At 45.9% G+C, this 20,435-nt stretch overlaps 1 long non-coding RNA gene across 2 annotated transcripts; it reads right to left on the reverse strand.

Moving 5' to 3' along the window:
- Window positions 1-12,712: 12,712 nt before the first annotated feature.
- LOC127027573 (uncharacterized) lies at window positions 12,713-16,696 on the reverse strand. Of its 2 annotated transcripts, XR_007767813.1 has the most exons (4): window positions 16,627-16,696; window positions 16,306-16,527; window positions 15,725-15,768; window positions 12,713-13,385 (listed from the first exon to the last, which is right to left on the reverse strand). It is a non-coding gene; the product is annotated as an uncharacterized LOC127027573 (long non-coding RNA). The 2 variants fall into 2 exon arrangements; XR_007767812.1 differs by lacking the exon at window positions 16,627-16,696 and having other exon boundaries at window positions 16,306-16,584.
- Between the last annotated feature and the right edge of the window lie 3,739 nt (window positions 16,697-20,435).

The raw sequence follows: 20,435 nt of genomic DNA on the forward strand, positions 1-20,435 counted from the left end.
CTCTAAATCCAAAACACAGCACTGTACCAGCTACTAAGAAGAAAATTAACTCTGTCCCAGCCGAAACCAGGACAATATCCACCCCTTATTCTATACCATTTACGTTATGCCCAGATCCCACACTTTCCAATACATTTCCAATTAATCACCATCACCTTTCCTGTCTTTTAATATATACGTATAGATATCATTCCCGCAGTCTATGGGCCGTCTCTATCAAATGTCTGTTGAGTTCATTCAGTCCATGACTTTGAGCTCCATCTATTGTAACAGTCTGTCTGGGCAGGAGGGATGATGCAAAGTCCGCTCAGTCGGCAGAACAGGATTGGGCTTCGGTGTGATGTGGCAGGCAGGTGACATTGGGCGCAGCAGGAGGATGGTGTGTGGTGTCGGATTGTTGCATGCTGAAGTCAGTCCTGGTTCCATCACTATTGCACTTCACTCAGTTTTATCAAAGTTCATTCTTCATTAATCTAAGTAATTCTTACTGTAATACCATTAATATAGCACATAACAGTTATAATAATGATGACAGACAGTGGCAGGATTATATAGCATACAATTTAATCTATTAGCTGTTCTCACCTAAAATCAAATCCCCTTGAGGCACACATCGGACTTCCCCATCCTTCCGCATCACCCACCAAGTGCACCCAGGCCCTTGAGCAAAAGCAATCCCACGAATGGGTTTGCCTTTGCCTGAGGCAGGAGTAACCCAAACTGTTTTTCCTAGCATATTTTTTATGTGCACTACAGGGACCTTATCCCCTTCTACAGTACGTAAAAGTTCTGATTGGGCAGGGCCAGCTCGATTGGCAGATCCTCTAGTGTTGACTAACCAGGTGGCCTTTGCTAGATGTGTATCCCAATGTTTGAAAGTCCCACCACCCATTGCTTTCAATGTAGTCTTTAACAGTCCATTGTATCGCTCGATTTTCCCAGAGGCTGGTGCATGATAGGGGATGTGATACACCCACTCAATGCCGTGCTCTTTGGCCCAGGTGTCTATAAGATTGTTCCGGAAGTGAGTCCCGTTGTCTGACTCAATTCTTTCTGGGGTACCGTGTCGCCATAAGATGTGCTTTTCAAGGCCCAGGATAGTGTTCCGGGCAGTGGCATGGGGTACGGGATATGTTTCCAGCCAGCCAGTGGTTGCTTCCACCATCGTAAGCACATAACGCTTGCCTTGACGGGTTTGTGGGAGTGTGATATAGTCAATCTGCCAGGCCTCTCCATATTTGTATTTCAGCCATCGTCCTCCATACCAAAGAGGCTTTAACCGCTTGGCTTGCTTAATTGCAGCGCATGTTTCACATTCATGGATGACCTGTGCGATAGTGTCCATGGTCAGGTCCACCCCTCGATCGCGAGCCCATCTATATGTTGCATCTCTTCCCTGATGGCCTGAGGTGTTGTGGGCCCACCGAGCCATGAATAATTCACCCTTATGCTGCCAATCCAGATCTACCTGAGCTACTTCAATTCTAGCAGCCTTGTCTACCTGTTGATTGTTTTGATGTTCTTCAGTGGCCCGGCTCTTAGGTACATGGGCATCTACGTGACGTACTTTCACAACCAGGTTCTCTAGCCGGGCAGCAATATCTTGCCACAATGCAGCAGCCCAAATGGGTTTACCTCTGCGTTGCCAATTACTCCGCTTCCATTGCTGCAACCACCCCCACAGAGCATTTGCCACCATCCATGAATCAGTATAGAGATAAAGTATTGGCCATTTTTTCTCGTTCAGCAATGTCTAAAGCCAGCTGGATGGCTTTCACCTCTGCAAACTGACTCGATTCACCTTCTCCTTCTGCAGTTTCTGCAACTTGTCGTATAGGACTCCATACAGCTGCCTTCCACCTCCGATGCTTTCCTACAATGCGACAGGACCCATCAGTGAACAGGGCATATTGCCTCTCATTTTCTGGCAGTTTATTATACATTGGGGCCTCTTCAGCACGCGTTACCTCCTCCTCTGGTGATATTCCAAAATCTTTGCCTTCTGGCCAGTCTGTGATCACTTCCAGAATTCCTGGGTGACTAAGGTTTCCTATTCGACTTCGTTGTGTGATCAGTGCAACCCACTTACTCCACGTAGCATCAGTTGCATGATGTGTAGAAGGGACCTTCCCTTTGAACATCCAGCCTAGCACTGGCAGTCGGGGTGCCAACAGGAGCTGTGTTTCAGTACCAACCACTTCTGAAGCAGCTCGAACTCCTTCATATGCTGCTAATATCTCCTTTTCAGTTGGAGTATAACGGGCCTCAGATCCTCGATATCCCCGACTCCAAAACCCTAGAGGTCGACCTCGGGTCTCCCCAGGTGCTTTCTGCCAGAGACTCCAGGTAGGGCCATTCTCCCCGGCTGCGGTGTAGAGCACATTTTTAACATCTGGTCCTGCCCGGACCGGCCCAAGGGCTACTGCATGAACTATCTCCCGTTTAATCTGTTCAAAGGCTTGTTGTTGTTCAGGGCCCCATCTAAAATCGTTCTTCTTCCGGGTCACTTGGTAGAGAGGGCTTACAATCATACTATAATTTGGAATATGCATTCTCCAAAACCCTACAACACCTAAGAAAGCTTGTGTTTCCTGTTTACTAGTTGGTGGAGACATAGCTGCTATTTTGTTAATCACATCCAGTGGGATGTGACGACGTCCATCTTGCCATTTTATTCCTAGAAATTGAATCTCCTGTGCAGGTCCCTTCACCTTACTCCGTTTTATGGCAAAACCGGCTTTCAGAAGAATTTGGATTATTTTCTCCCCTTTCTCAAAAACTTCTTCTGCTGTGTTGCCCCATACGATGATGTCATCAATGTACTGCAGGTGTTCTGGAGCTCCACCTTTTTCCAGTGCATTCTGGATTAGTCCATGGCAAATGGTGGGGCTATGTTTCCACCCCTGGGGCAGTCGATTCCAGGTGTACTGGACGCCCCTCCAAGTGAAAGCAAACTGTGGCCGGCACTCTGCTGCCAAAGGGATTGAGAAAAATGCATTGGCAATATCAATTGTGGCGTACCACTTGGCTGCTTTTGACTCCAGTTCATATTGAAGTTCTAGCATGTCTGGCACAGCAGCACTCAGCGGTGGCGTGACTTCATTCAGGCCACGATAGTCCACTGTTAGTCTCCATTCTCCATTAGACTTTCGCACTGGCCAAATGGGGCTGTTAAAGGGTGAGCGAGTCCTGCTGATTACTCCTTGGCTCTCCAGTTGACGAATCAGCGTATGGATGGGAATCAGGGAGTCTCGGTTGGTGCGATATTGCCGCCGGTGCACCGTTGTGGTAGCGATCGGCACCTGTTGTTCTTCAACCCTCAGCAACCCCACAACCGAAGGGTCCTCAGAGAGACCAGGTAAGGTAGACAACTGTTCAATTCCCTCTGTCTCCAAGGCAGCTATACCAAAAGCCCACCGATACCCCTTTGGGTCTTTAAAATACCCTCTCCTGAGATAGTCTATGCCAAGGATGCATGGGGCCTCTGGGCCAGTCACAATGGGGTGTTTCTGCCACTCATTCCCAGTTAGGCTTATTTCAGCCTCCAATACAGTTAGCTGTTGAGATCCCCCTGTCACACCAGAGATACAGATGGGTTCTGCCCCTTTATAACTTGATGGCATTAGAGTACACTGTGCACCGGTATCCACTAGAGCCTTATACTCCTGTGGGTGTGATGTGCCAGGCCATCGAATCCACACAGTCCAATAAACCCGGTTGTCCCTTTCCTCCACCTGGCTGGAGGCAGGGCCCTCTAATCCTGGTCAGAGTATTTGTTACTCACTTCTTGTAAAAATGACTTAGAGGTCCCTTCAAGAGGGTCAGAAGCCCTTCTACTTTGTCTGGAAACCGGAGCGGCATCTTTCCTGGAAGAATCCCCTTTTCTGGTTGTTTTTCCTTTCAATTCACGTACCCGTGCATCTAGGACCGAGGTGGGTTTTCTATCCCACTTCCTCATGTCCTCTCCGTGGTCACGCAGGTAAAACCACAGGGTACCCCGTGGTGTATACCTTCTATATTCTCTCTCTTGATCAGAGGAACGCTCACTCCTAATAGCTGAGATATTGGTCTGTACAGGTGGGGAGTAGGAGGTTTTGATCAGTTCGATCAGTTCTTCGGACTTTTCGGACAGTTTTTCCACAGCCGAGACACAGGCTCGTAGGGATGAAGAGAGATTTTCTTCATATTGCCGGAGTTGGCGAGCCATTTCATCCACTGTCGGTGCCTCTTCGTCTTTCCAAGTTAGTACTGCCAATGGGTTGGCATACGATGATGGTGCGCTCCGTACAAACTTCCGCCACATGGGTCGTGTGCATTGAACTTCATCTGGATCTTTGGGTAATTGTAAACTGTCCGGGTCATAATAAATCATCTCTAGCACGGCTAATTCCCTCAGGTACTGAATACCTCTTTCCATGGAGGTCCACTTGCCTGGTTGACATATAACGTCTTCCTTGAAGGGATACCTTTCCTTCACACTTGACAGGAGTCGCCTCCAGAGGCTGAGGGCTTGTGTCCCTTTTCCAATCGCCTTATCAATGCCACCTTCCCTAGCAAGTGATCCCAGCTGCTTGGCTTCCTTACCCTCTAATTCCAGGCTACTAGCCCCATTGTCCCAGCATCGGAGCAGCCAGGTGATAATGTGCTCACCTGGACGACGGCTGAAGTCTTTTCGCATATCCCGCAGCTCACTCAGGGATAGAGATCGGGTGATTACTTCTGGTTCTGCCTCTTCCTCCTGTTCTCGTGATGGCCCTGGTTCATCTTCATCCTTCGCTACACGAGCTGATTTTTTTGTATATTTCTTCTTCTGTATAGGGGCGACTGATACTGGCACAGATTGGTTCTCTGGTTCAGCCGCAGCGCCTGTCGCAGGGGTCGGAGTAGCTGCAGCGCCTGTCGCAGGGGTCGGAGTAGCCGCAGCGCCTGTCGCAGGGGTCGGAGTAGCCGCAGCGCCTGTCGCAGGGGTCGGAGTAGCCGCAGTGTCTGTTGTCGGGGCTGGAGTAGCCGCCTTGCCTGTCGCTAGGGTTGCAGTAGCTGCAGTGTCTGTTGTGGGGGCTGGAGTAGCCGCCTTGCCTGTTGCCAGGGTTGCAGTAGCTGCTGTGTCTGTTGCAGGGGTTGGAGTAGCCGCAGTATCTGTCGGTCTGTTTTCCCTCCCTTCCCCCTGAGGGTGCTGCATAATATGGAGCAGTGTTTGGTAGATACTAGCCAGGGCCCAGCACAGTGCGATAAGTTGTGCCTCTTTGGAATCGCCACAGCATTTTCCTTTCAGATAATCTATCATTTTATCAGGGTCCTGTAGTTGTTCAGGAGTGAAGTTCCAAACCATTGGAGGTGAGAAGTTCTCTAGATACCTGCCCATTTTCTCCCACATGCCATGCCACCCATGGTTATTAAGCCTCGGGGCAGATTTCCGAAAGGTATTCTTAAACAGTTGTTTAACCTTAAACAAAGCCTGGAACACATTCAGGAGACATAACAATAGGAACATGCTGGTTTGAACATCCCAAGGATATTCAAAATTCTCAAGAGCCACTGTAATTTGCCTGGAGGAGAAGGGGAAGGTGAAGAAATGTGTCTCCCCTGTGGCTTGGCTCTCCGATGAGAAAAGGTACAAGGTGTAATTATTAATAGTTTCTGATAGACGGCTCCCGAAGTACGGAGGTGACGGCAATGCTGAGTACAAATACCAGATTAGTTCCACAACCAGCAATTCTATTGTATCATAAGCCAGTGTTACAAAGTACAACAACATGATACCTCTGGCCCAGTTCCCACGGGTGATAAACAGCACAACAGGGAGCATATACTGCAAGTAAGGTATTACATAACGCACCTTTAAGAACAAGTGCACCAACTTTGAGAGCAAATACATCAACATTGTGACCAGCAACTATTGAACTAATACAATGTATGTTTATAACAAATTTGTTCTAACACATTCCAGTCAGATTTGTCGTTATCTCAACCCGTTGTGCCCCACGTTGGGCGCCAAAAAGGACTGTCGTGGTTTAACCCCAGCCGGCAGCTAAGCACCACGCAGCCGCTCGCTCACTGCCCCCCCCACCCCTGGGATGGGGGAGAGAATCAGGAAAAAAAACTCGTGAGTTGAGATAAAGACAGTTTAATAGGACAGAAAGGAATGAAAAACAATGATAATGATAATAATAATAATATGACAATAGCAATACTAAAAGAATTAAACTATACAAAGCAAGTGGTGCACAATGCAATTGCTCACCACTCGTTGACCGATGCCCAGTTAGTTCCCGAGCCGCGATCCCCCCTCCCGGCCAACTCCCCCCTGTTTATATACTGGGCATGACGTTCCATGGTATGGAATACCCCTTTGGCTAGTTCAAGTCAGCTGCCCCGGCTTTGCTGCCTCCCAGCTTCTTGCACACCTGCTTACTGGCAGAGCACGGGAAACTGGAAAGTCCTTGGCTGAAGATAAGTGCTACTTAGCAACAACTAAAACATCGGAGTGTTATCAACATCATTCTCACTCTAAATCCAAAACACAGCACTGTACCAGCTACTAAGAAGAAAATTAACTCTGTCCCAGCCGAAACCAGGACACAAGAGAAGCCATGTGAGGAACTGGCCACATGACAGGCATGCTACACATATCGTCACACTATTCAGGACACTGTTCAAGCGATCGTGTAAGGAAATGCTCAAGACTGCTTTCGGTTATATGCAGGCAAATCCCCTCAAGGTAAGACCACTGCACAGGGGCGGATTTGGTCATTTTTTACTCACAAAAGTTGAATATCAACAAGAAGATTAAAATCAAGCATGGTTAAGAAAAAACTGATGCAAAACCCTTAGTATGAACCTGCTGGCATTTGGGAAAGATGTGTTTCGTCACTATGTTTGGCCTTTAAAATCTTAATGAAGTGCACTGATGCAAAATTAGAACACGCACACGGATTCTGCAATTGTTAACTGCACTTAATTTATGCAGACTGCTTTACGGGAGTTTCACTGAGTTGAAGAATGAGAGCATCTGCCGTTTGGTTTGATGGCTGCATGCAACTACATTGCCTCAGAACTGGGACTCAAGCAAAGAAAAAATGTGCGGAAATGTGACCCTGGAGAGAAAGGGGACACCGCAAATACGGCATCTTAACTCTTCAGCAAGTCTTAATCGTCGTTTTTTCAGTTGTATTGCCACCAAAATGGACAGCGGTGGGTTTTACTGTATTTTGCCGGTTTTGCTCGCTCCGTTGCTATGACAGAGCTGAAAAAGAGCTGAACTTCTCCGAAAGTCCACGAGAGCTAGATGTTCCAATTGCGTTATGATGCACTAAAGTATAACAGCTTAACACCTGCCCTCTTTGAAAATCTAATCAGAAATGCTACACAAAACTCCCAATGCAGAATCTATCTTTCATGCTGACAAAGATGCACAAATGAGGGAGACACCCACCCTGTGAATTTTATGGAAAAGCAGTTATTGGCAGACTTTTAAAACTGTTTTCATGCACAAACACAAAACTGATAGAGAGGGAAACCGGTGAATTTCATACGTCCTTTCTAGAACCCTGAGTTTAGAGTCTGAGTTTAAGTGACTGGATAGCTAAAAACGTAAAAGAGATGGCAGTCACAGTCACCTGCAGTTCCAGAATGGGGAAACAGGATTGCTTGGACTGTTTTTGCTACAGTTTCTCTTGCTGATACTGTAGCTCACTTACAATCTTCCTGGACCTGGAATAAATCCAGGCTATCAAAAGGCTAAGGCTTAGGCTGCTTACCTCTCTGATAACAACTACTTTACTCCTTTGAGTCGTCGTACAAGAAAAGCCTCAGAGAGGTAGACCTTCTTTCAAGGACATCATCAGCTTCCTTCTTAGAAGCTCCCTACTAAAGACACCTCAAGTTAATTCATTGTTCAAGAGAACTGATAAAAGTATCTAGCCCAACGTAAACCTTTCACTTGTTTCCAAAAGAGTTGAACCAGTTCAGGGCAACAGACACTGTCCTCTGTCCCTTGTAGCCTTCTCAAGAGTTGGATGCCTCATTATTAAACCTTATTTTGGCAAGACAGGGCCAGAAGAAATGCCAGAAGAAATTCACGGGACCTCTGTCGCCATCTAAAGCTTGCGACAAAAACAGCCTCTGACTGATCGAACAGCTACACTGAATATAACGGGATTCTTTGGGACTACAAACTTTTTATCATCAGAGAAGTGTTTTATGTACTTAGGTAAGTAGCAATCAACATTCCAAAGGGCTGCTGAGAGTCAGAGGACAGAAGACAACCTAGGAACCCATTCCTAGATGTTTCTCATACGCTGCAGGGTCAACTCTCAATCTCAAAGTCATTCCTGCGTGAACTCCACTGAAGTAGACATAACTACGCAGAGTATTAGTCTACTTAGGACAACTGCAGGAAATGGACTTCAATTAGTTACTTCAATTAACTTGTAACTAATTAGGGAGCTGTGAGCCATGTGCCTCTTTGCAGCAACTGCTATATGTGTTAAGTAACGTAGTCTGTAGAACCAGAAAGCAAAAGGAAACGTTAATTTGATTTCTGCGTCTTGCACTGGGCTAGCAACACTGATTCATTCATCCTCGTTCATACGTTCCCCTTCTCTCCTCTAGGATGGTTCCCTCAGGCTAGTGCAAGGCTCACCGAGACTTGCAATGTTTGTGTAACTCCAAACCATAAACAGATGCTACTAATTAGCTAAACAATGGGAAATTACCTCAGTGAAATGAAGGGCCTTATCCTGAAAGCCTGACTCACACAAGATCTCTTACCATCTAACTCCTACAAGGTTATTAATCTCTACAGTCTTCTTGTTCAGGCTGTTTTACAACCCAAAAAGTTAGAGAGTAAGAGCATGCATTCTGTCACTTCTGCCATCTGTGGTGGGCAATTCCCACTCATAGCCTATATAAAAGAGGGAGGGAGCATCAATGATTTGGATTTATAGCCCTTCCCTTGACTGTGAAATAAATACCTCAGGCTTGGATTTGTCATTGAAATAAAAATCAGTGACAGACTGAAACAGCCTTCTGTATGCCAGTGCGGAGCAGCAGGGTTGCAGTAGCCTTTTTGGAAAACGGGGGGGAAAGAGACACGTGGACTGTAGGGAAAGGCAATGTCCTGTTGGACCAACTATTATTACTGTAGCCGGAAAGAGAAAACAAATACAGTGATTCACCAGCTCTCTTGTCAATGACAGTGGGCTCATATGGACGCAGGTGTTTAGTCCTTTGTTTTTGAGGTCCCAAGTGCTATTCAAATTTATACGTTTTCTTCTGATGTTACAGACACCACTGCTGTGCTCGTTCACAAACGGCAGTCCAAGACATCCCTTCTAGCCTCTGTTCTGTGGCACTCCGTAGCAACAGAGCATTCCTGGACTTGGCCAACCTTGTCAGGCAGATAGCTGGCTACCAACAACTAAACAGGCAGGTGTATGGACCAAGGGTAGAATGGTAGCTAAATGGGCAAAACCCCTGACATGCCGCAAAGGGCATAGATAACCAGGAGACACTGTCAGGTCGGCACCGGTGGCCCCTGACCTGTGATGTTAATACTCACAGAAGCAAGCCGCTGCTTGGCCTGTGCTGAAGTGAGGAGATTCCGCACCCTCTCGTTGATTTTCTCCCAGCTGAGATCCAAACTGGAATTTACCCTACCGAAAGAGATCCAACAGTCACATCTCAGTTCCCCTCTGGAGTGACATCATTTGGTCCCTTTGGGTACGTTATTTCCAATGCCTCATTCGTCACATCCTTTCAACCCATCATATAAAATCATGATGACCCCTTCATCCCCTTGTATCAAATTTCCGCATAGGGAGGCACACAAATAATTCTTCTTTCGTCCCTTTTCCCCTTCAGGCTACTTATTTCTTCCTGCCATTTTCTTCAGGTTTTATACTCCCAGTGGAGCTCTCATGCCCCCTCCTTTATTCCCAGCTCCTGTTCCATTACTGCCCTCCAGACTTGTTCTATCTTCTGCTGCATTCAACGCTTCTCTTCTCTGTATAGCCATGCTTCCCTACCTCATCCTTTCCTCCAGTCTTCTCTGCTTCTCCATGTATTCCGTGAAGTCTCTTCCTCCACACCTCTGCCTTTGTTTCCTCTCTTTCTCCTTTGACACTCTTTTCTCCTCCCCTCCCCTCTTCTCCTGCTAGGTGCCCCTGCCCAAAGCAAAGGTTCCACGGGGCAAACGCAGTGCTTCCACCCCACCAGCCCTGCCCTCCTGCGCAAACTGCAGGGTCTACACCTTTGAAAGGACACAAGACAGACAAGTCTGCCAGGCATCTCAAAGCAAAGCTGATGTTATTGCCATAATCTCCATGCAGTCTGGGCATATATGCCGTGTAAGACTTTCACTGCCAGGGGAACCAGTACCGATGCAAAAACAGGAAAGAAATGAAGACGCAGGGTAAGACTGAGTTGCAGTACCTTCCTGCTGGGAGGTTAAGATTCTGGGGCCTAAATACAGGCAGCTTTGCCGGCATTTTAGACATGAAAGAGCACTCAAACTCCCATGCAAAGCAGGGAGATATGAGGGAAGACCGACAGGAGGCTCATGTTCTTCTGAGGCGGCAGCAGCAGCCCACACAGGATAACCCAGGGCCTCCCAAACAAGCTCCTGTGCTTAGCACCTCAATCCCTCAATGGGTTTCCTGCCTGTTCTGCCATTACTTTAATATCCAGCTGGGGTGAAGATAAAGCATTTCCCTCTGGTTCAGCAATTCATTTTTAAGGTGGATGCAATGCCTCTCTTAACCACCTTGCAGAAATACCACGAGGTTTAATCAAAGCATCAGAAAGCCCGAGCAAAAAGTAAACATCAAGACCTAAGGAAAAAACAGGGGGGTTGGACCAGGTGACCTCCAGAGGCCCCTTCCAACCTCAACCATTCTGTGATTCTGTGATTCAAAATCCAGTTGTGAAAAGGCTGAGTAATTCATTTGCTCAAAGATATGAGAAAGCAGCTTCCCAGATAAAATCCACCCAGGTAAAATACTGACACGTGGCAGGAGTGCTCATATTTTTGAATAAAAGGCATCGCATTTGCAAAAGAAGGCCCCTTCACTTCAAAACCAAACCAAACCAAACCAAACCAAACCAAACCAAACCAAACACCACAACTCTTATTACTCCTCTGCATTTGCTCTTGCAAGTTATGAATTAATGGAAATCTGTTCTCAATGTCTGTAAAATTGGCGTGAAAAGGCCATTCACAAGGCTGAACAGTAACACTGCGTTCTTGGGGCTTCTCCATGTGAGACAGAAATTTCCCCAGAGCTGCCAAAGGCAGCCCAGCCCAGTCTAGTCTAGCCATCATTTTCCCAAATTCCCCATCAGCCCTTGTGTCCAACAGACTCTACATGGGACGTGGAAATCAGGTCCCAGCCAGGTACAGAATGGCCAGCAAGAAACCAATCCTGACCAAGGGACTCCTCCAGCAAAGCACTTCCTGTGATTAGTCCCATGTGTCATCTTGTTACTTCACCGTAGTGAAATTGAGCTTACCTGTGTTTCCGTGCTGGACTGAAGTCTCAAGGAGTAGTGATAAAGAAACAGCTTTGCCTGACAGAAAAAATACTCTGTCCTGGTATGCCCACGCGAGCGTTTGTATGCAGGTGCACGATGGGTGCGGAAGGAAATACGCATCCCCAGTATGCTTCGTACATAAAGGGAAAAAAAACGGTCCCTTCAAGACAGTAGGTATGCGGGGCAAAACTTCGTTACTCAGAGCCTAGCACAATCAGATCCTGCTTCAGAATAATGAAGGCACAGTAAAACTCTCCCTTGTGCAAAGCAGCGGCAAGGCAAGGGATTTCTATGGGTGCAGCTCCCGCAGCACTTTTTCAAACTGTATCCTCCAGGGTCAGACTACATTTGGGGCTTGTTTATGTGGCCGGCCTAGAAGTTGAACTGTCTGCGCAGTTGCCATTTTCTTCTCTTGGGGAGCAAGTAATTTCAGATCAGACCCACTTTAACTGAGTCGTGATGAGGGCAGATGGCAGGTGCTGAACTGGAAGGGACAGAATACGGTTGCAGAAAGTCAGCAACATTATTGTATCTGTCTGCGTATTAAGCAAGACCTGCCACAGTGAAAAACTCTCTCTCACTCAGTAACATTGGTAGAGGATGGATACCTCATCTGAACCTTTGCTCAGAGAAATTGCTGTAAACTTGCGTTCCACAGCATACCACTGCACATTGATCTCCAAGGTCCTGCAAGGAAAGAGCAAAACAGAGTTGCCCTACTTACATGAGCAGGAGGCGACTCTGTGTAGAAGTGGGAGTCTACCTACTTTTCCTCCCCAAAGATGATGGCCAATCGTGTCTAGTATTTCACTGCTCAGAGTGACTCTGGCTTGAGAACTGGGCCTGAAGGAGGGCACAGGATAGATGCTGCACGTTCTCCAACCCAAAGCTAGGGAATGCCCCTCCAAACACCAAGAACAGTTGCCCACGCTCCTCGGAAACTAATCTTGACCCCCTGTGCTCATCCCACAAAAAATTCCTGACCTAAACGAGCATTCATGAACGGAGCGCGTGGGGTTCTTCCCATAGAAATTGAAGGGGAGGGTCATCCAGTTCAAACAGAAGGACACAGGTGGCTGTATGCTAGAGAGGAGGGCAACTGAACCTCAGTTTCTCTCCAGATAAGGATCATGAGCATACACTGTGAAATTCAGAAGCAATAAATGTGAAACCAATGGAAGGGAATACATCCGTTGTATTTGTCTGCCTGAGGCATCGTTCAACTGCGGAACTCTCCAGGGAACTGCAGAAAATTATTTCATGATCGTGAAAGCGTATCATAAAGAGAAATAAAGAATTTGCATGGAACATAAATCTCACATTTCAGGGCATAAAGGCAACTATCCATTGGCAGGGGTGCCAAAACTTTCTTCGGGGTATTTCTTCACGCAGCTGTATTCTACGTGGGTTTTCACGCCCCCTTCTGAAGTGTCTAGTCCTAGCCACTGAAGGAGACTTGCTAGGTGAACCACGGCTTTTCTACATATCCTTACAAAGAAAGCATTTCCTGACGAGTTGCCACAATTTTTCTACTGAAGTTTATCTGAGAATCATAAGCTCAACTTGCCCAAGAAGTCAGAAAGTGAATCCTTCTGGTCATTCAGCTTGTGTTCTCACAGCACAAAGTCACTCAGGTAACTGACCTGATTAAGAATTAGTAACCTGTTTTGGAAAGCAGAGGGACTCCCAAGAGGACTCGGTGACTTGAGGTGCTGGGAGGCAGCAGATGAAGCTGCACGGTGAAAAGCTGAATCCCTCTGACTGGGAGGATAATGCAAGTAGATCACAGGTCCATCTGTTCCAAGAGACGATGGATCATGTTCAGAAGTAGCCTCTCCAGATGGTTCCTTGATCATCTGGGGAATAAGGAAGCAAATTTCCATAACGAGAATCGACACATGACATACCAAAAGAAAGCGCCCGCGGAAAGAAAGGAAGGGCAAAGTCGTCATCCGCTTTATGGAAAGGAAGCAGCGGGATATTAGAGGTAAGCTGAAAATTCAAAATGCCAAATGTAAACCAGGTACGCAGACCCACTGTGAGGCACGTGAAATGGAAGCCCTTAAAACGATGGCCCATAATTAACAAAAATATGCGGAATTCCTCACGCTGATGAGTGGCCAACAAAAGCTAATGAAACTCATTATTTTAGCCAGATACTGTATCTCATTCGTAAAAGGGTAGGACACCACAGGAAACACGAGCAAGCTGCTCCTGTCTTTACGTACAAAAGCTTACTTTGCTGCAGTAGGCTCATGAGCATCCTTCCCGACTAGTTGTGCGGGCCTTTGACATGTGAGGGAATCAGGAAAAACAAGCCACACAGAAGCGCTCCCAGAGAGGTTTTTACAAAACCTGCATTTTCACCTTCATTTGCAAAGTGGGAGTTCAAGTGGATTGTGACTAAACAATGAAAAAGAAACAGAGTAGCAGCCCACTCTGTGATGAAAGCGGTTTGGTTCAGTGAAGAGCGGGGAGATACTGAAAGACTGTTTGATCTCATCTTTGATATCAGACATAATCAGTAGCATGCGTGATATTTGAAAGAAAAGCAACGCCACTAACTGATAGGGCCTAAAACTGTGTCTCCATAAGCCCTTTTGCAAACCTGCTATTCATCAGACACATATCTTATGCCTTTCAAGGATCCTTTACTCAGAGGAGGATAAAGAAAATGGCTGAAGGCAAATTCTAGTGTCTAGAACAGGTGATGAAATGTGGTATGGTTCACTTCAAAATTAAATCTGGCTCCTCTGATGATACTGACTGCAGCTTAGTATGTGTGCTGTTCATCTCACTTAACATTGGCCACATGAAAGCCTGGCATCCAGTTTTGACTAGTCATCCATTTCAGATAATCAATGAAGAGAGGTAAGCACTGCCAGTTTATGATACGCCCCAGTTGCCTTAGATGGTGATTTTATGAAAGAACAAATCACGATCTTTCCACCGTCTATGGAAAGAGCTGAGATGTTTAGCTCAGACTAGATGTCAAACCTTTTTCTGGCTGTCATTACCGTAGATGATTGCTACTTCACTGTTGTCCATTCAATGTTCTTTCTGATGTTACTGCAGATGCGAGTTCAATTATTAATGAACAGGCATTAAAAACAGATGAAATACCATTATGTTTGGCTCTACCAGTCCCTCGCTACAAAGGCTGGAGTCTGACTGAACCTAGAGGATAGTCAATGAATGACAGGCAGGGAATGACCAAGAATAACACACAGGAAGAGCAAACCTTCTTTTCCGCTACAAGTTTGGTATTTTGGTTGAGAAGTACTCGACAGAGATGGTTGGGACATGAAACCTTTCAGCACATGGCTGTACCTACAGACGCACAGCAATGGCTCTAGAGCCTTTTCTTATCAGTATTAATTACTTTCTGCTACTGCTAATCTAAGGTAGGTTTGAATTCATGACTGAGAGCAAAGTAACCCTCTATCACATTGCTATAATGATGTGTCCCAGCTACAGGTTTTGTGTGAAAGACTTCTGCACATTTGACACAGCTACAACTTCTTGGGTACAACTGCTGTGTAGTCCGATGCGGCAGTGCAGCATATGACAAAATGCTGACCTGGTCTCAAGTCAGTTCAGGTCTTGCAGTGTGCTAGCAGTGACTTTCTTTAGCAACTGTGCAAGGAATCCTATACCACAGGTTGTATTTGCACAAGAAACTCCCATTCAGGATCATATTACATTGGTTTTGCTGCTGCTAATAGTCAAGCAAGTTAGACTAGTGCAGACATGAGTATGTTTTTACTTACTACACCTCCAAGTGAAATGCAGGCATTGGCAAAGAGCCGTTCAGTCTTCTCCGTTTTGGCCTAGTTGCAGGCCACTTAGAAGCTGGACTTCTCTACAGTTTTTATTAAAATGTGGTCTGTAAAGCTGTGAACAGTTGGAAACAGTAAAGTTGGGTAGGGAAAGTTCAGTATAGTCTATCACTATTTTTTTGCAAAATTAAGGATTTGGGGTGAATTTTTTTTTTTTAAATACTTTTGCTTACTTCCATGGGGCTTTCATCTTCCCTATGCCAAAGTATCATGTCCCTCATTTTCTCCATGACAGATCACTAGAATTACCCATTACTGTCTTCTGAACCATCAGCCTTCCTCGTGGAACTGTTCCGTTAGAATACGCAGTAACAGAAGAGACACAATTTTCCACTTGTTATTTTTTAATTAATTACCTTAACTGAGGTATTTGACGCTTCACAGTTATCAAAAGATGAAGCTAAAAGAAAAAAAAAGTATTTCAGCAACTATTATTGGCAATTAATCTTATATTGGTACTTTCAATACATCAGCACTAAAGTAAAAAAGGTATCACACAACGTGTTTCTTACAGGAAATGCTCTTTGTAATCTCAATTACATTATGTACCTGTGTTACAGTCTTTCCATCTGGAGAAACTACTGCTGTGAAATTGCCTCCATTAGATAATGCCTCTTAAATTGCTGGGTACTCTGAAGAAATACGCATGAATAAGAAGGACTGATTTGTACCAAGCTATTTCTCAGAACAGAAGTGCACAGATCTTCCTGGACTGTCTGACTTCTTTGTCATTTCCCAGTATGCTGATTGGATTATGAATAGTTTGCATATGACAAGGGGCAGAACAGATGACATGTGAAAATTGGTACAACGTCATACTGACGCAGGGATTCGGCTACCCGCCCCGTAAGTATTTCTATTCATGTGAATGGACTTTGGATGAGGACCTTTAGAGGTCCTCACCAAAACAACAAACAACTGGAGTAAGACATACAACCTTAGTCAGTGAAGAAGACAGACATTGGGATATCCCCTTTTCCTGAAACGACTTCAAGATCGGTTTTCTTCAGAGGCGTATGCTGCTTAACAAGGGGGAAATCACTTGCTGGAACTCCCACCGACATGTTCACGCTCTGCCCCTTCTAGCCAGGTATTGCTGTCCATCCCAAACAGTGTTTTCTTTTGTGAACAGTTCATCTGAACTAAAACCAGCACAAGCCTGCATATAGTTTTAAAAAGATTTGTTTGAGAGATAGGTGGTAATATCAACAGCGGTATTAGCCCTGTTCCATTATTACTAGCAGCAAATTAGAAGTACCTCCTTTCGCATGGAATTTAAGAGAATCTCTTGCTGATCTCACACTTTGCTTCACCTTACGGTGGGGCAACGGCGAGGTTACTTCACCGAGTGATTTAGAACTGTCCCCCTAAAAAGGAAGAAATAATAGGAAGATGCACTTCTTAACGTACAAAAACTTGCTCTAATGTAAAGCATCTCCAGCCTTCACAGACAATAATAAACTCCTTTGTCCTCCCTTTCTTGTTCTTTTTTTTTCTCCTCAAAAGTGCAAAAGTATGTACACAGCATAATGCAACCATTTTTTGTAAAACCACCTCCTCTAAACACACAGTTTGCTCTGCTTTTTAGATTTAATTTCATAACTAGAGACTTCCCACACAACGTAAAGTTTCAGGACAAAATGTACAGCAACAAACATACACAAGATTTAGGAATATAAAGTGACATATTATTTCTGGAAGCGAGAACAACTTTTCTACTCTCAGTTTCCTGCACTGGCCCTCAACTCTCTGCAGTGATAATCATTCTAAAGCAGGATGTCTTCTTTTCAAAGTTAAGAAATGCTGCTATGAAAGAAGCAATATCAGAGTCGTTACTGTGAGAGGCAGGTTCTTTCTTCCTCAGAGAAACACGTCCTCGGCTCCCAGTTCCTGTTGACTCGATCCCTGCTCCCAAGTAGGAAAAGGACTCCTTTTTCCCTCTTCCAAGCACTGATTACATCAAGAGACAGCCCCTTAGTGCTAGACCAATAGTCCCGATAGCCAGTCACTACACCTTCTCTGCTTTCCACGCTAAAATACAAATCCCCTCAAAGCACTGGCAGGGTTCCCCAATGCCAGATACGGGCTGGAGCTTTCGCGGGATCTCACAAGTCTCACTGCCCACTTCCTCAAGGGGGGCAGCAGAGGGGCAGGTGCTGATCTCCTCTCTCTGGTGACCAGCAATAGGACACGAGGAAAAGGAATGAAGCTGCGTCAGGGGAAGTTCAGATTGGACATTAGGAAAAGGTTCTTCACTGAGAGGGTGGTCGGTCACCGAACACGCTCCCCAGGGAAGTGATCATGGCACCAAGCCTGTCAGAGTTCAAGGAGCGTCTGGACAATGCTCTTAGTCATACGGTTTAGCTTCAGGGAGTCCTGCGAGGAGCTGGACTCAATGATCCTTATAGGTCCCTTCCAACTTGAGATATTCTGTGATTCTATGATTCTATGATTCTTTTTTAACATGTTTGGCGGTAAGATGGCAAACAGTATGAACACAAAACTCAGGTCAGTGTCGTGGTTTAACCCCAGCCGGCAACTAAGCACCACACAGCCGCTCGCTCACTTCCCCCCGGTGGGATGGGGGAGAGAATCGGAAGAGTAAAAGTGAGAAAACTCGTGGGTTGAGATAAAGACAGTTTAGTAAGTAAAGCAAAAGCCGCGCACGCAAGCAAAGCGAAACAAGGAATTCATTCACTACTTCCCATCGGCAGGCAGGTGTTCAGCCATCTCCAGGAAAGCAGGACTCCATCACGCCTAACAGTGACTTGGGAAGACAAACGCCATCACTCTGAATGTCCCCCCTTCCTTCTTCTTCCCCCAGCTTTATATGCTGAACATGATGTCTTATGGTACAGAATATCCCTTTGGCCAGTTGGGGTCAGCAGACCTGGCTGTGTCCCCTCCCAACTTCTTGTGCACCCCCAGCCTACTCGCTGGTGGGGTGGTGTGAGAAGCAGAAAAGGCCTTGACTCTGTGTAAGCACCGCTCAGCAGTAATGAGAACATCCCTGTATTATCAATGCTGTTTGCAGCACAGATCCAAAACACAGCCCCATACTAGCTACTGCGAAGAAAATTAACTCTATCCCAGCCAAAACCAGCACAGTTGGCAAGGTTAGGAGTCTGTTTCTGCTGCTAAATATTGCATGGATGTTTCAATAAGGTCATGGGATGCTACGTTACTGGTTAATTCACACCAGGAAGAACTCGTGGTGGATGTGAAGGTCAGGGGCAGCCTTGGCTACAGTGACCACGAGACACTGGCGTTCAGGAGCCTGAGAGGCAATATCAAGGCAAAAACCAGGACCACAACCCTGGATTTCAGGAGAGCAGACTTTGGCCTCTTCAGGAATCTGCTTCGAAAAATCCCATACAATATGGTCCAGGAAAGAAGAGGGTTCCGTGAGAGCTGGTTGATATTCAAGGACCACCTCCTCCAAGATCAAGAAAGCTCCATCCCAACCAGCAGGAAATCAAAGGCGGCAGAAGACTGGCACGAGTCAGTAAGGAGCTCCTAACTCAACTCAGACATAAAAAGGAAGTGTATAAGGAGTGGAAGCCGGGGCAGGTGACCCAGGAGGAGTAGACAGTTGCTGTCTGATCTTGCAGGGATAGCACCAGCAAAGCCAGGGCCAACCTGGAGTTGAATCTGGCAGCATTTCTGGATGTGAAGGGGAACAAGAAAAGATTCTGCAAGTACATAAACAGCAAAAGGAAAACAAGGGAAAATGTGGGCCCCTGCTGAATGGGGTAGGGAGGCTGATAACAAAGGATATGGAAAAGTCTGAGATACTCTGTCCTGGTTTCGGCTGGGACAGAGTTAACTTTCTTTTTAGTAGCTGGTACAGTGCTGTGTTTTGGATTTAGTGTGAGAATAGTGTTGATAACACTCTGATGTTTTAGTTGTTGCTAAGTAGCGCTTATCTTAAGCCAAGGACTTTTCAGTTTCCCATGCTCTGCCAGCAAGCAGGTGTGCAAGGAGCTGGGAGGGAGCAGAGCCAGGGCAGCTGACTTGAACTAGCCAAAGGGGTATTCCATACCATGGAACGTCATGCCCAGTATATAAACAGGGGGGAGCTGCCCGGAAGGCGCGGATCGCGGTTCGGGAACTAACTGAGCATCGGTCAGCGGGTGGTGAGCAATTGCATTGTGCATCACTGGTTTTTTTGTTTGTTTTTTTTTTTTTTCTCCCCCCCCCCCCCTTTGTTGCATTCCTTTTCATTACTATTATTATTATATTTCATTATTACTATTGTTAGTATTATATTTTACTTTAGTTATTAAACTGTTCTTATCTCAACCCACGAGTTTTACTTTTTTTTTCCTTTGCTTTCCTCCTCCTCACCCCACTGGGAGGAGGAGGGGGAAGCGGCTGCGTGGTGCTGAGTTGCTGACTGGGGTTAAACCACGACATACTCAATGCCTTCTTTGCCTCACTCTTTACCAGTAAAACCGTCCTTGAGGAATCCCAAGCCCCAGGAACCAGAGGCAAAGTCTGGAACAAGACCTACCCTCCACGGAAGGAACACCAGATTAGCGAGAACTTAAACAAACTGGACACACTTAAGTTCATGGGGCATAAGAGGTTGCACCCACAAGTGCTGAGGAAGCTGCATGACATCATTGCAAGTTCACTCTCGATTATCTCTGAAACGTCATGGCAACAGGGAGAGGTTCCTGAAGACTGGAGGAAAGCAAATATCACTGCTACCTTCAAGAAGGGCAAGAAGAAAGATCCAGGGAACTACACGCTGGCCAGCTTCACCACAGTCCCTGGGAAGATAATGGAGTAACTAATCCTGGAAGCCATTTTTCCAAACATGCGAAGCACAAGACGGTAGTTAGGAATAGTCAGCATTCCTCAGGTAAGAGAGTTTCCCACTCTTACGAGAATGTATTAGCTAATTAAATACTAGTATTTCAGGGAGCTTGTTTGATGCAAATCTGCTTTCTTTCAGTGTGTTGAACTAGAAACCTGTGCTGCTATATATGTCTCTTTATCCTTAGGGCAATGCTGCAAAGAAGAAGCAGAAGACCAAGCATGCATGTTAGACGATTACTGCAA

Source organism: Gymnogyps californianus, chromosome Z, assembly GCF_018139145.2.
Source record: "Gymnogyps californianus isolate 813 chromosome Z, ASM1813914v2, whole genome shotgun sequence".
Classification (NCBI taxonomy): domain Eukaryota; kingdom Metazoa; phylum Chordata; class Aves; order Accipitriformes; family Cathartidae; genus Gymnogyps; species Gymnogyps californianus.